The sequence below is a fragment of the Mugil cephalus genome, chromosome 22 (assembly GCF_022458985.1).
Source record: "Mugil cephalus isolate CIBA_MC_2020 chromosome 22, CIBA_Mcephalus_1.1, whole genome shotgun sequence".
Lineage (NCBI taxonomy): Eukaryota > Metazoa > Chordata > Actinopteri > Mugiliformes > Mugilidae > Mugil > Mugil cephalus.
The window spans coordinates 15,131,770-15,144,858 of record NC_061791.1 but is presented as its reverse complement, the minus strand read 5'-3'; the positions used below and the strand labels follow the sequence as shown (position 1 = coordinate 15,144,858).

The window sequence follows — 13,089 nt, the reverse complement described above, 5'->3', positions numbered from 1 at the left end:
AGGGGGAGAGAGGGCCGAGTACGGTCCTCTCTGTTCACAGTCGTGCGTAGGGAAGCAGCGGAGACGTTTCCAAATCAAATCAGTCGCATCAGCACATCAATATATAGGAGCTTGAATTCAATATCCTACACATGAAGGCAATGGACCTTTGCCCCTATATGCTAGCTAACACCATTACCACTACTTTTACCATCTGTACGTACAGTCAGGTCAGTCCAATATAATGTTAACAACCAAGAGAAACTTGCGCTGTGACTTCCTGGAGTCTTATAATACTCTAGCACAGAGCGCTTTTAAAAACCACAGTGTTATTTCAACATGTACAGTTTTTCTGTGAAACAAACCTCACTTTTTGAGAGAGACAGACTTGCCATTTCCCTGTTTTTCTTAACTGGCTGCTGGTTGTGGCTTTGTATTCACTTCGTATTTACTATACAGACATGAGAAATGTTTCAGTTTTCTCATGTTTTTTTTTCTCCTAAATGTCAGGGTGTTTGTTTAAAAGGCAATCAGTCCAGCCGGTTTCCTATTTTGTTTTTCTCACGTACTGTATCGAACCGTTCTTTGCGCCCGGCAGCCGTCTTTTGTTGATAGTTTGATCGATAGTTTGTGATTCCATTTATCGCCACGAAACTTTTGTGTTTGAACATTTGAGCGCTTACTTCTATTAAATGCCTCCATCAACTGGAAATGCTCCGTGGAAGTAAGCCCGGTTATCTTGGAAGGATTGTTGCAACGCTTTCACGGGACGCTGCGCGTGTCCGAAGCTTGGACGTCCCACCTGGTTTGGCAACAAAAAATAACAGGAAAGAGCCAAAGCCATTGGTGCATGTGTGAGCAACACACACACACACATTCACGCAAAACAGAGCACCCCAAGCAGCGAACACCTGTTCCCAAAGGCCCCGGGGTGAATGGAGGTGGGTCCGGAGTCTTTGCGGAGGGGAGTGGTGGGGCGTGAGACGGAGGATACGCAACGGAAAGCCGTAAAACAGACAGAAGAGGTGATAATAGAGGGGTTGGAGTAGTCCTGGTGTGCACTTGTGTAACAGGACCTCAAATCTCCTTCATGGTTAAGTGTTGCTTTTGTTTTTGTGTCGTTGGGGGACGGCGAGTCTAGCCGTGGCAGCCTTGCTATGAAATGACTAAAGCTGCAGTTGGCAATTTGCTACATGATTTGTAGAGCTCTAGAAAAGCGAGACGTTCTTGATGGACTGAAATCCAACCACATCTGTGGCGTCGATCCCCGACACAAGGACCAGATGCCGAAGAGTCCTGAGCAAGACACTGAACCTCCAGTTGTGTGAACGAAGCACTTTGAGTACCAATAGGTAGAAAGTGAATAAAAGACCACTTACTATAAATAAATCGGACCCTTTAAGAATTAGGTCAACCCAGGAACATAGTCCTAGGGTTTTGGACCTCTGCATTGATGTAAACCTCTGTTTCATCTTTTCTATACAGCTTTTCAAATTTAAACATTGGCTGCGTTTCCATTACAAGTTTCTGCAACATAAATGTAGATTTCTGAAATGTCAATAAAATTGCGATTTGTGTTTCCATTGAAAGGTGTTTTGAGCCGTAACTCATTTAAAATTTCGTCGCACGTCTTCGCTTTGAGGAAGATGGACTTCCAATGAACTGGTTACGTGATCCCCCGCGTCATCTCCGCCGACGGGGAATTGCAAAAAAAAAAAAAAGTGTTTCCGTTGCGCTTTTGCGATAAAATGGTCTGAAAAAACACGTACAAATGATTTAGCGATATTTGACCATTTTTTTTCTCGCAGCATAGACATTTCCATTACCGGGTTTTTATTACGATGTGGTTAACACTGATGCCTCCCAGCGAGAAGGTCTGGGTTCAAGTCCAGCTTGGACCTTTCTGGGTGGACTGGTGATGTGTTCAGGGTGTACTCCGCCTCTCGTCCAATTACATCTTGGAAAGGTTACAGCAACCAACGTGACCCTATAGTGAGGATAAGCTGTTGTAGGTTTTGCACATTTCTAAGTGACATTTTCAAATATTGGTCTGACTCAGCTGTTTAGCGAGAGAATTTCTGCAGGACAAACTAAACGATCCAATCAACGAAACTTTTACAGTTCGTCCTCCAAATCTCTGCCTCGTCCGCATTTGTGCGTCCGTCTGCACATGAATATGTATGATTTACCCAACACTTGTCGGCAGCGCGGCCCGACGAGCCGTGTGTGTCACCCGAAGCTCGTAGAGTTTCCTGTCTCCCCCCGCTGGAATGTGCCATCTCCAGCTGTGTGTTTGGATTCCCCGACCGAACACCCAGACAGGAAAACACACATTCTTCAAGGTTGCGTTCACCCAGCTGTGTGTACGTGTTGCACGCCGCGGAAAGGAAGCTCTTCGTTAACCCCAGTTTGTCCGCCGCGAGTTTCGACTCGAGCGTTATGCAACAGACGGGCGAGGGGAGAAGGGTGGTGTTGATTTCACAGGCGCGCGGGGAGGGAGGGCACTGTAGACGTGAGCAGATGAGTGGCTGGGTGAGCAAAGAAGCAGGTGGTTTTTATAAAAAAAAAAAAAAAAAGGCCATCGGACGCATTTCCTTGAGGGCCAAATACCGCAATAACACTAGTTTTGGATCAGTTTCGCAGCACGCTGTAAAACTCTCCGGTCAATCAGTTACAGCAAATCATTTGTTTTTACGGGCAGAAGTTAAACTGAGTGCCTTTCACATGTAGCACTAGACAGCTCCAGATAACAACCACTTTGACTGTACAAACAAAACTGACTGTTTATGAAAGCACCGTCCAAAGAAGGATTTGTCACCACTGACCTACACAAGAGCTGCTTGGAACACAAACAATTCAGTCCACATTATCGCCCTAAACTTGACCAAGAAGCAACAAACCTTCTCTCTCCACCGTAGCTTTGGTCATAATTTCCTAATTTATGGACCCATGCACTCATGTCCAGGGCTTTCCAGACTAATAGAAACTAGTAACTGAAGATTGACCAGCTCCTCCCCCGGTACTGCCTGAGTCTTTTGGTGTCCTCCATCCTCAGGTTTTGTCCCATCCAGGGCACAGAAAATGGCCCAAACAGACGCCTTAAACATCATTACTTTGCAGAATTGTCTTGTACATTATTGTAGAAACCTGCAGAATATCTGGTCTAGAACAACTGTTCTATAGGTAAGATTTTATTGATGCCGATGCCATTATCACTTCTGGTTATCGATCCGATTCTTTATCGATCCCCTTATCAGTTCCTCCATCCTCCTTGCTTGAACCCTTGCTTGAAATTACAGTGTCCCTCCTGGGACCCTTCTGTCTCTCTCGCCATCTTCCCTGACGTCACATGAGCGTCATGTGACGTGAATGACGTGCTTCGACGTAAAGACGGGAGGGATGAAAGCATGAGGCATGAAAGCTAATGATGTGGATGGATTGAACCAGTTTGAACTGGTTCATTTAAAGAACCGGTTCTGGTCCAACCATGGAACAGTTTAGCTGTTGTTTTTGAAATAATGGATTTCTCCTACAATCTATCAATGTAGCACTTTTCTCTCGTCGGTGTGGGGATATTGACCTATCATTGACCTGTCATTCATCTATTGTAGCCATTAGAAATGTAGCCGTACAGTATTGGACTCCTTCACCACGTTGCTTACACTGACTGCAGAGTTAAATAACACATCTTGCTTCTCAGTCCCAGTTATGCAATTTTTGTTCCTTTGGCTCGGCGGATATTCATAACCATAGCAACCCTGGCTCAGCTAGAACGTGTCAGCGTGGACGCGTGTCTTCTAACTTCGACAGCGCGCTGGTGAGATGCGAGTTCACCGCGAAAACTAGGCCATGAAATGAAAAGGGTGAGCCCTAAGGTGCGTACTTCCTGTGTGGAGGTGAGAGGAGCTACAGGGTTGGGTGGTGAGTCTCTGAGGTTTGTCACTGCGATGAGCTCCTCTCACATTTGTTTCATTCCTCCGTTCAGTTATTGATTTCTGCATAAACAAAAAAAAACAAAACCGCCCTGGAAAACGTGGTCAATTTCGAGCTTCTGTCGTTGCCGATTCTGGCTCCGCTTCAGTGTTCGTGTGTCCCCAGCCATCGTCCGCCCACGCGAAAACGCACACATCCATGCATTAGCACTTGAGCTATTTCACCAGGAGCGTCCACCTGATGCCGACGGCTCTGCCTCCCAGCGAGGTGCGCGCGGATTGATTACAGCGCCGGCGTGAATCAACCGATAAGGGGATCGACTATCCTGCACGCGATCTCCGTTTTGTAATTGGAAGACGGATAAAGTGGATTGCTTTTGGCGTGGCCTCAATCTCACCCTCTCGCCCAAACACACGCGCGCGCGCGCGCAAACATCTGAAATCGGTGCGTTCGCCTCGTTCTAACCTCCTTTCGCTGCGACCGGATGACACCGGGGAGCCTGGGCGTGCAGTCAAATCGTGTGTGTTTGTGTGTGTGTGTGTGTGTGTGTGTGTGTGTCAGCTGAGTTCCCTGTATGTTTTGTGGCCTGTGGGCTTTGTGTTTGTCATGTGGCAAGAGAGCGACAGGCTAATGGCGCGCCGTGCGCTGTGTTTACATTTGTGTGTGTGTGTGTGTTCGTGCGCGCTCGCGTGTGTGCGTTCTGCTGGGAGACGCTGCCGTCTTCTTACCTAAAAATAACGTCTTCCCTCCAGCTCGCCCTTCCTCTCTATCTTTATCTTCATTCTTTCAATCTCCCCCATTACACCCCATGATCATCTACTTCCTCAGCTGTTGTTTTCTTCTTCTTTCTCTATCGTGTTTGTGTTGAAGCCCTCGGTAGATTGTTTGCTCTGTACTTCTCCATAGTAACAATTAGGCATGTGGTGTTTTGATATGTAACTTTCTAACCATGTAGGACCTAGTAGCGGTAGAATTATAGAAATGCGTTCTTCCTTCTAGTCTGAGGTGCAGTGGCAGCAGGGTAAACAAGAAGGTAGCCCAGACGTAGATCCCGGTGGCAGATGGGGTTCATGTAATCCCTCCTCTTCTGGGTCCACCTCCTGGGCCTGTTAACAGTTGGATCTGCCTGAAACGCCTCCACAGGAAGGCGTCCTGCCGTTGTTCTGATCCCGCTACCGAACCACCTTAACTTTTCTGTGTGAAGGAGCAGCGCTTCTGGAAGTCGCACTCCTCACTCCTGCCCCGAAGGCCTTTTACTTTGAGCTCATCCGTTAGGTCAGCATGGGTTAAAATGAACATCATTTATTTAGATCACTGCCACCTACGCACCTGGGATGTTGCATCGAAATCCAGACCGTTTCCCCTCCAGGTCAGTTCATTTGCGTGAAGGCACTAATTGCACTCGGTCCCAGGAACAAATCAATGGAGCTGGGACCTGGTAGGGAGGGTGGTCTCAGCCTGCTGTTTGCAAGCATGTAATGTGGAAGACATGTCGGAACTTTGGACCTTTGACTTGCTTTGTCTCGATTGCACTGCGAATGCAAAACACAAACCAAGGTTAAATGCAACATTGCAACAATATTATATCAGTTATTGTGGGACTAAATATAGGCGTGAAAGGCAGTTAATCACACGTAGAAGCGTTTTACTAACAACTCAGTCCACCATTTTTAAGAGAAGTACAATTTTTAAATTAATATTTTGGTCTCTCTGTTGGACTGGAATATCCCAACGACAGTCGTATGGATTGTCACCAAATATGCTACAGACTAGGGATGAGTTTAAAAAAAAAAAAAAGATTATTTGGTTTAAATCCATCTTCATTTGAATCATACAATATCGATTCATTAAATCCTTTCGTTTTTTAAAAAGAGAATCAGAAATCCTGCTGCAGTCTCACCATGCTCATTAATATTTTAATTAGTTTTTTTAATTATCCTTATAACTTGGTGATGATTTCGCTTTGTGTTTAGTCCCATTGACAGGTTAATTAAGCAAACACCTAGTGTGTGTGAAAAGATACCTGAAAAACTAAAGACATTCCCATCAGCCTCTACTTCCTTCTTGTTTACTGCTAAGTGGCAAAGGTTAACATGCTAAATAGAGATTTTAATCATCATTTAAACAATATTATATCGTATTAATATTATTTTCAGTAGAGCATGTTTTTACACAGTACAGAACTGATGGTTTTAGTCACATGACAGAACAGATTGGTTGATTTACATGTTCAGCTGCTAAAAGTTCATTTTTCTCTCATCAAGTAATGATAACCACACAGTGTCAGGGTGGAGCTGAGCATCAAAGACTCCATCACTGACAGACATGTGGGTTGTTTGTTAAATAGTATCACGATCTTTTCCATCAGCCATAAAACAGTTTTCAGTCACAATCTTTGGCCTTTTCCTTTTAATTCTATCATTACTGGCTTTTGTGCGCTCAAAGACACACACAAACAGGGTTATTTCAGCTCACCCCTCTGGGTCAGTCATGCTGAAGCTCCTCTCTCTCTCGTTTTCTTTTTTTTTTTTTTAAGTTCCTCAAACCAAACAATGGGTCTTTCAGTGGAAAGCGCCCACTGCGCTGGGCAGCAGCACTGATGGTCCGTTTGTGCATATTCTTATGGCCACACAAACACGTACTTGTGACTGTACTGAGTGGGGTTTGGCTGAAATCGGTGCTTTAAGACTGATGACTACAGTGACCGGTCGGTTGAACTTAGTCAGTACGTTTACGAATTATTGCCCTAATTCGACATTAACTGGACAACTTAAACGCATGTAAATGCGTTACTCCGACTAATATCAGAATTCTCCTTATGCGATTTAGACACCAAAATAAGGCAATTGGAAATCGATTTTCCCTGGCATGTATACAGATTAATCAGAGTTGAACTAGACCACATGTGTGCGCATGCCCTCGACTGCTGCATTGGCGTATGACCCCAGAATATAAAAGCATCTAAGAAAGGATAAGTAGTGCGCACATCACGTAAGATTAAAAAAAGCTATTATCAATCTTGTTGTTTATCATATGACGTAATAGGTCAATCAGAAACCCACTGAAAAGGCATACTGCCACCTAGTGTGGAGGAGGTTAGTCAGTTATTAATTTCCTCTGTTGCATGTCAACTGGGACAAGGGCCGAAATTCAAATTTCGAGCATACCACGATTAAGCTGTGCATGTAAAGCACTGAATGTTTCTCTAAAGTCTCTGAAACAAAGAATATAAGCATTTGCAAAACTTGGAAAAAGTCCATTTAGTGTCAGAGCGGGAAATGCATCCGTCCATTCATTCAGAAACTACAGTCATTGTGAAATTATCCATAAACAGCTTATTTAAGCAGGTTTCACGGCTGTGGCCGTGTGCGCTATCAGATGCAGAGATTCCTCCACCCTGCCGGCTGTAGGGAGGTGTCACTCCGACCTTTGAAGCCTTTGTGTTGGTGCACATCATGTAGGACAGACAGCGGTGCTTTGATTGTAATGTACACCAGCGATATTAGGGAAACTCCCCGCTCTGTGTGTGTGTGTGTGTGCTGCTGTGATCTCTAGATGATAAGGGTGATGTAAGTGGGCCCGAGGCAGCGCGAACACTACACTCTTATCTGCAAAAGCAGACATTATCAAACCAATTTAAAAGCGAGCACCTGCGTGAGGTCAGGTTTCGCCTCGGAGCCTTTTTTTAGCTGACCACTATTTACTTATTTATTATTTATTTTTCCATCTGAACCTAAGTTTTACACCGGAGCTCCAATTTCCAGTCTGTGTAGGCTGTGGATGTGGGAGAAGAAACCAGTCGGTGAAGCAGGTTTACAGATAGAGGTGGCTTGACATTTGAGATATTACACAATTTGCAAATCAGATAACAGCTATGTAAACTTTTAGACAACGGCGAAGGTGGGAAGGATGTTTGATCGGTCACACGATGTCTAAAACTGACAAACTTAAGGTAAAGTTATGTTCAGCTGAGGGCTGAGGTGGGTTTCTGTAAGTTTTTTCACCATCAATGATTTAAAGAATAAAGTTAATTAGATTTTGATGTATTATCACGTGGCACCAAAGAACTAAAACCAACAATGTGTAGCTGTGTCTGTGGCTCTTCCACCAAAGATAATTCTGTCCTTAGGAAGGTTTTGTTAGTTTTAAAACAACCTGGGGTTGTCATTTTGTGCAAATGTTAAACAAAGAGGGGTTTATTTTGGTGCGATTTTCAAAGTAAGGGCGGCGTATGTGAGATCGACTCAAAGTAATTTATGGTCGTGGTAATGAAGGACATATCAGCTGTGGTGACGTTTTGAGCTCTCTGACACAGACATCCAACATGTAATGTCTTTTATTTTCCCCACACAAGCAGTACTTAGTTGGTTTTTGATCTTTTTATAGAATTTGGTGACGGTCTGATAAATATACATGGTCATTTCCTCAAAATCCTGTCATTTATGCTTCTTTGTGCGGTATATTTCCGCTGTTTTCGTCACTCACCAACAAGCACGAACAAAGCCACAGTGCAACTAAAAAAAAAAAGTAACTGAAAATAATCAGCGCTCACACTTTAAATGGCTATGGCCGCTTAAGCGTTACCAAATTTTAATGCGTAATAATGCAAAGCTGTGGTATTTGGGAGGTGTGAATGCAGACATTAACAGTTGTGCTCGCCTTTCTGACGGTTGGTTCTACATTTGCTCCTCGGGGTCCTACATGTATGATTAACTGCGGTGTTTTCGCTGAATGAGAACATATACGCACTTAATCACATTTAGAAACACTCTGAACTCAGTGTGACCGGTGTCGTAAGTTTTTTGGCAGAAGATGGGTGTGAATAAACTCCCACTTCATTACGGGTGTTACGTTAAAGCCTCTTTCTGACTTAGGTAGTGTGAGTCTGTCTTTCATGTGTGGTTGTGTATGTTTTTATATGCTAGGTGCATTTTGAGCAGACAGGTTAGGGTTAGGGTTAGCTGAGCGCATGAAATGACTCAATGAGCTTTGAGGTATGAACCACTGGAAATGTCCCAGAGTCGATGGACACATCTCTTTGATATACGGCGTCGTTTTCCTCTTAGACCCTGTAGCGTCCTGGCCGCTTCATGTCAGCTCTCCAGAAAGAAAGGATTCTATTTTGAAGCAGTTGTGATCCTCATATGAGAGGCTCTATTTTGAGCAGCGGTTTTAACAGTGTTAACTGTTGTTTTTGTTTTGAGTCGACTCATCATCCTTCCTTTCCGCTCTCTCTCTCTGATTCTGTCAGCTCCATGAAAATGTCTTCGCGGCGCTATCAGTGTGCGTCCATCAGCTCAGGCTTTGAAACATATGACCAGAGTCGTCTCTTTTTTTCTTTTAATTAGATCTCCCTTTTATGTCCTACGCTAATATAAAGCTAAGCCAAAGAAATGGGAGAAATCACTTGTCGAAACGTCACGAGTTAGTCGACAGACTGTGTCCACTTTGGAGGCCTGACCGTGAACCATGAATTGGGGAACAAACAACATCGACAACAGGAACAACAATGGCACACACTGCACGCACTTTAAAGTTCCGCTGTAAATATAGTTGACCTTCTTCTTTTGCACGCTGGGCCTTTGCTGCTCCCTGTGGTTGATACCCACCGATTACACCAAATGTTTATGTGGCCGAATGGACTGAAATCGTTGTGTGTTTCTGTGCATTTTAGAAGAGAGCAAACAACTGAGAGATGACAGTAAAGTTGGTGAGAATGTGTCTCCAAAACAGAGAGTGGACATGGACGTTGAGGGCGTCCTTGGTACTTGATCAGTTTGGGATCTAGTGAATGTGGAGGCCAGGTCGACACCTTGTTGTGTTCTTCATGTTTTTTGTGTCTGGGGATGGATGTTGCCACCAAGAAGTGTTGTTGCTATGGCGAGGGGGTGCATGGTCTGGTCTAGGCGGGTGCTACATGTCAGAGTAACATCCACACGAATGAATGCCGGGTCCATAACATTCTCAGCTGAACATTCAATTGTCACAACAATGTCTGTGGTTTTAATGTTGTGGCTGATCGGCGTGTGTTGAAGAGCTGCTAATAGCCGAGACGCTAAGAAGCTAGGAAGTAGCGCTACGAGCCTTCACACAGAGCCGATCAGTTGCTCTGCTCTTTATTCGTTCTACGTGATCATGTTGTCGTAATGACATTTGTGTAATTGAATATTCAGGTTTGGATGGAGTCGACCTCTCTCACCGACTCATTCCTGCACATTCAACATGCTGCGTCTCCTGAAAAGCCGTTGGCAGAGCTTCAGCTTGCGCCAACAGTGCGGGACGCACCATAAAAACGCCGATGACACCCTAGTTTTCGAGGTGTGTCCCGCACCGCTGCTTCTGGCTGACGCCGGAAAATGGCCCAGTCTTAAGAAAATCCCACACAATGACTTGACGTAATTAGACGTTTTGAAGCCCCAGCTGGACGAGGCGGCCGCTCTACAACTCATTAAGCCGCGTAATTACAAAGGGAGCGCGACTTTATGACCGGCAGGGTTTGGGGAATCGCTCGCACTCGACCGGTCACCTGCAGACTCAGCGCTTTCGATTCCCAAACCTGACATAAACATAAAATGCAGCCGCGGAAACCGGACCCAACGGCGAGTTTGACCTCCGCCACACTCGCCGAGTCTCTCCCCCCTCCGTGTTTCTCTCCCTCTCCCTCAGCTGTACTGTAAATGCCTGCAGTCACTCTGGTGATTTCATGGCTCTTAACCAAACACAAAGGCTCCATTATGGCGCCCGTTCGCCGGACTAAACTCACTTTCTCTCTCTCTCTCTCTCTCTCCCTCGTTCTTCTCTTCTTCTCCGCCTCCCACCGCTCTTCCTCCTCCTCCTCCTCTTCGCATTCACACTTTCACCCACATCCCGGAGATCAAATATGAAGCCACATTTTCCGTTTCATTACCTCATTCTGATTTCGGAGCTGGGGAAAAGGAGAGGTTGGGGGGAAGAAGGAGAAGAGGAGGGAACGGGAGAGCAAGGAAGAAGAAGAAGTGTATGTTTGTGTTCAAGTGTAATAATTAGAGCAGGAATTAGGCCTCGTCCCCCCCCCTCCCCCCCTCCCCTCCCACCTTCTTGTCCTTTGAAGCCCCCTCCTCCAGACTACCGTCGATGCACTTGGGATGCATCCAGGGCGGCGCGGAGGAATTGGGGGTGTCGGGAATGTGGGTCAAAGTGTGTGTGTGTGTGTGTGTGTGTGTGTGTGTGTGTTTAAGAAAATTTTTGGAGATGCTGATGATGAAAAAGAGAGAAAGACAGCCGGAGGAGGAGGAGGTGGGGGGGCTCGGTCGTCCCTGTGCGTCTGCAGCGCAGCTTTTCATGTTGAAGTCTCCCCGCTCACACACATCAGTCATATGTGCCAGATGATGTACTTTCATTACACACGCCCACGCATCCATACACACACACACACACACACACACCCAGTCACATGAGCCTCTTTGTTTTGGTTTGCTGCAGAGATAAAACCCGGCTCTGTTACACTTCTCTGTATGGGAGACAAAGAGCGCTTATCTCACGTACTGCGAGTGTGTGAGCGAGAGAATGTGCGTTTGTGCGAGGGTGTTTTCCAGTGAACTCAGTTTTTTTTTTATATATATATGTATTTTTATTTATTTGCGCTGTGATTTTTACAAGCTGCATTTTTAGCCTTGTTTGGAGGAATGTTTTTTACTTTACCTTTTTTCCCCTGTGTGTGTGTGTGGCGGAGCAGCAGTTGTGCGTTCCCATAGGGCCACCGGGGCCGGCGTGACACACATCCTCTCCAGAAGTGGGCTAATGACACACAGGTTAAAACGCACAACAGGCGAATTTTGTAGAAGCGTTAGGAAAAAACTCGAAAGCCATGAACCAGTAAAATGGTAGAACTAAACATGTGCTCTGTGGCGTAGCTCACCGTCTGTCTGTGGTTGTTTCAAGTCCTTGTTTTATGATGATTTTTAATAAAAATGATAGATCTACTTTGCTTTTTGTGTTTTTTTGTTTTGTTTTGTATTTGCTGATTCATCCCTATGGACAGAGTCCTACCTTTTTACACTCTTGTTTGCAATTACATTTTGTTTTCGTGATTACATATTTTAACGAGACATCTATGAATGAAGCAACTCTAAACTTGTGCAATATTATCAGAGCTCAAGGTTTCAACACTACTTACCATTCACTACTTACTGTGTGTACAACTGTGTACAAATATCCACAATAATCATCTGTGCAATTCAGTATTTTTTGTAGACATGCCAATACTCTCTTTCATTTTATTATTCATTCAGTTTCCCACTACAAATAAAGGTTTTCTAACTTCTTATTCTAAGTTTAAAACCGTTTACAACTTGCAAATGTGGTGGAAAGTAGCATTGACACACCATTAGCCATTAGCATCCCTGGAGCACTTATCTGAAAAACGACAGATAAGGATACGACGGTGATCGAATTCACACTTCAGGTTTGGCCTGTATCAGTCATTTTCAGCATTTAAGGGCATTGGAAGCCACTGAAGTTGAGCATGAACATTTTGTTTTTATTGTTTGTTGTCGTAACTGTTGTAATTCCCAGAGACGTTCAATTATAGCTCTTTAATATTCACATGTTAATGATAATTGACAACAAAGTGAATGCAGCAAAAAATTCATATGCTTTTTTTTTTTTTTACCCTCCACATTCTCCCCCCTGATTAAAGCCAGCCTGGTGCCTACATTACCCATAGTGCTTGACCTCCAATGGTTTAGTTGGACCTTTGGTTGAGTTCTAATGCCTTTGCCCTCTGATGTAGCCCAGAATATGTTAAGTCCTTCTTCTGGTAGCCTGTTGTAGGGCTTTAATTAAACTAACTGCAACCAGCCCGGAGGAGGTTTGGGTCATGTTGTAGTTTCCTGCGAGCGCGCCAGATCCGCTGAACACGTTTGTTTGTGTGTGTCGGTGTGATCTCGCGGTCTGACTCTGCGACACTGATTGATGGAGTCACTTCTCGCCGCGCGGCGTCACGGATGACAAATTGCTGGAGGGACGCGCGCGAGCGGGCAGGCAGATGGCGTCTCGTGCGAGATACGAGAGGAGGCGACGACCTTGAGAAAGAGGCCCGAAAGAGAAGGAGAGGAACGGTGGTGGAGGCGGAGGCGGAGGCGGCGGTGGTGGTGGAGGCGGCAGGGGTCAGCCTGTTTTGGGGTCAGGCGGAATGGG

The 13,089-nt window shown here is 45.1% G+C and overlaps 1 protein-coding gene across 1 annotated transcript in view; it reads left to right on the top strand.

Moving 5' to 3' along the window:
• Positions 1-13,089, top strand: part of cdk17 (cyclin-dependent kinase 17) — a 40,462-nt gene that overhangs the window by 5,902 nt on the left and 21,471 nt on the right. The gene's annotated exons all lie outside the window — the stretch shown is intronic.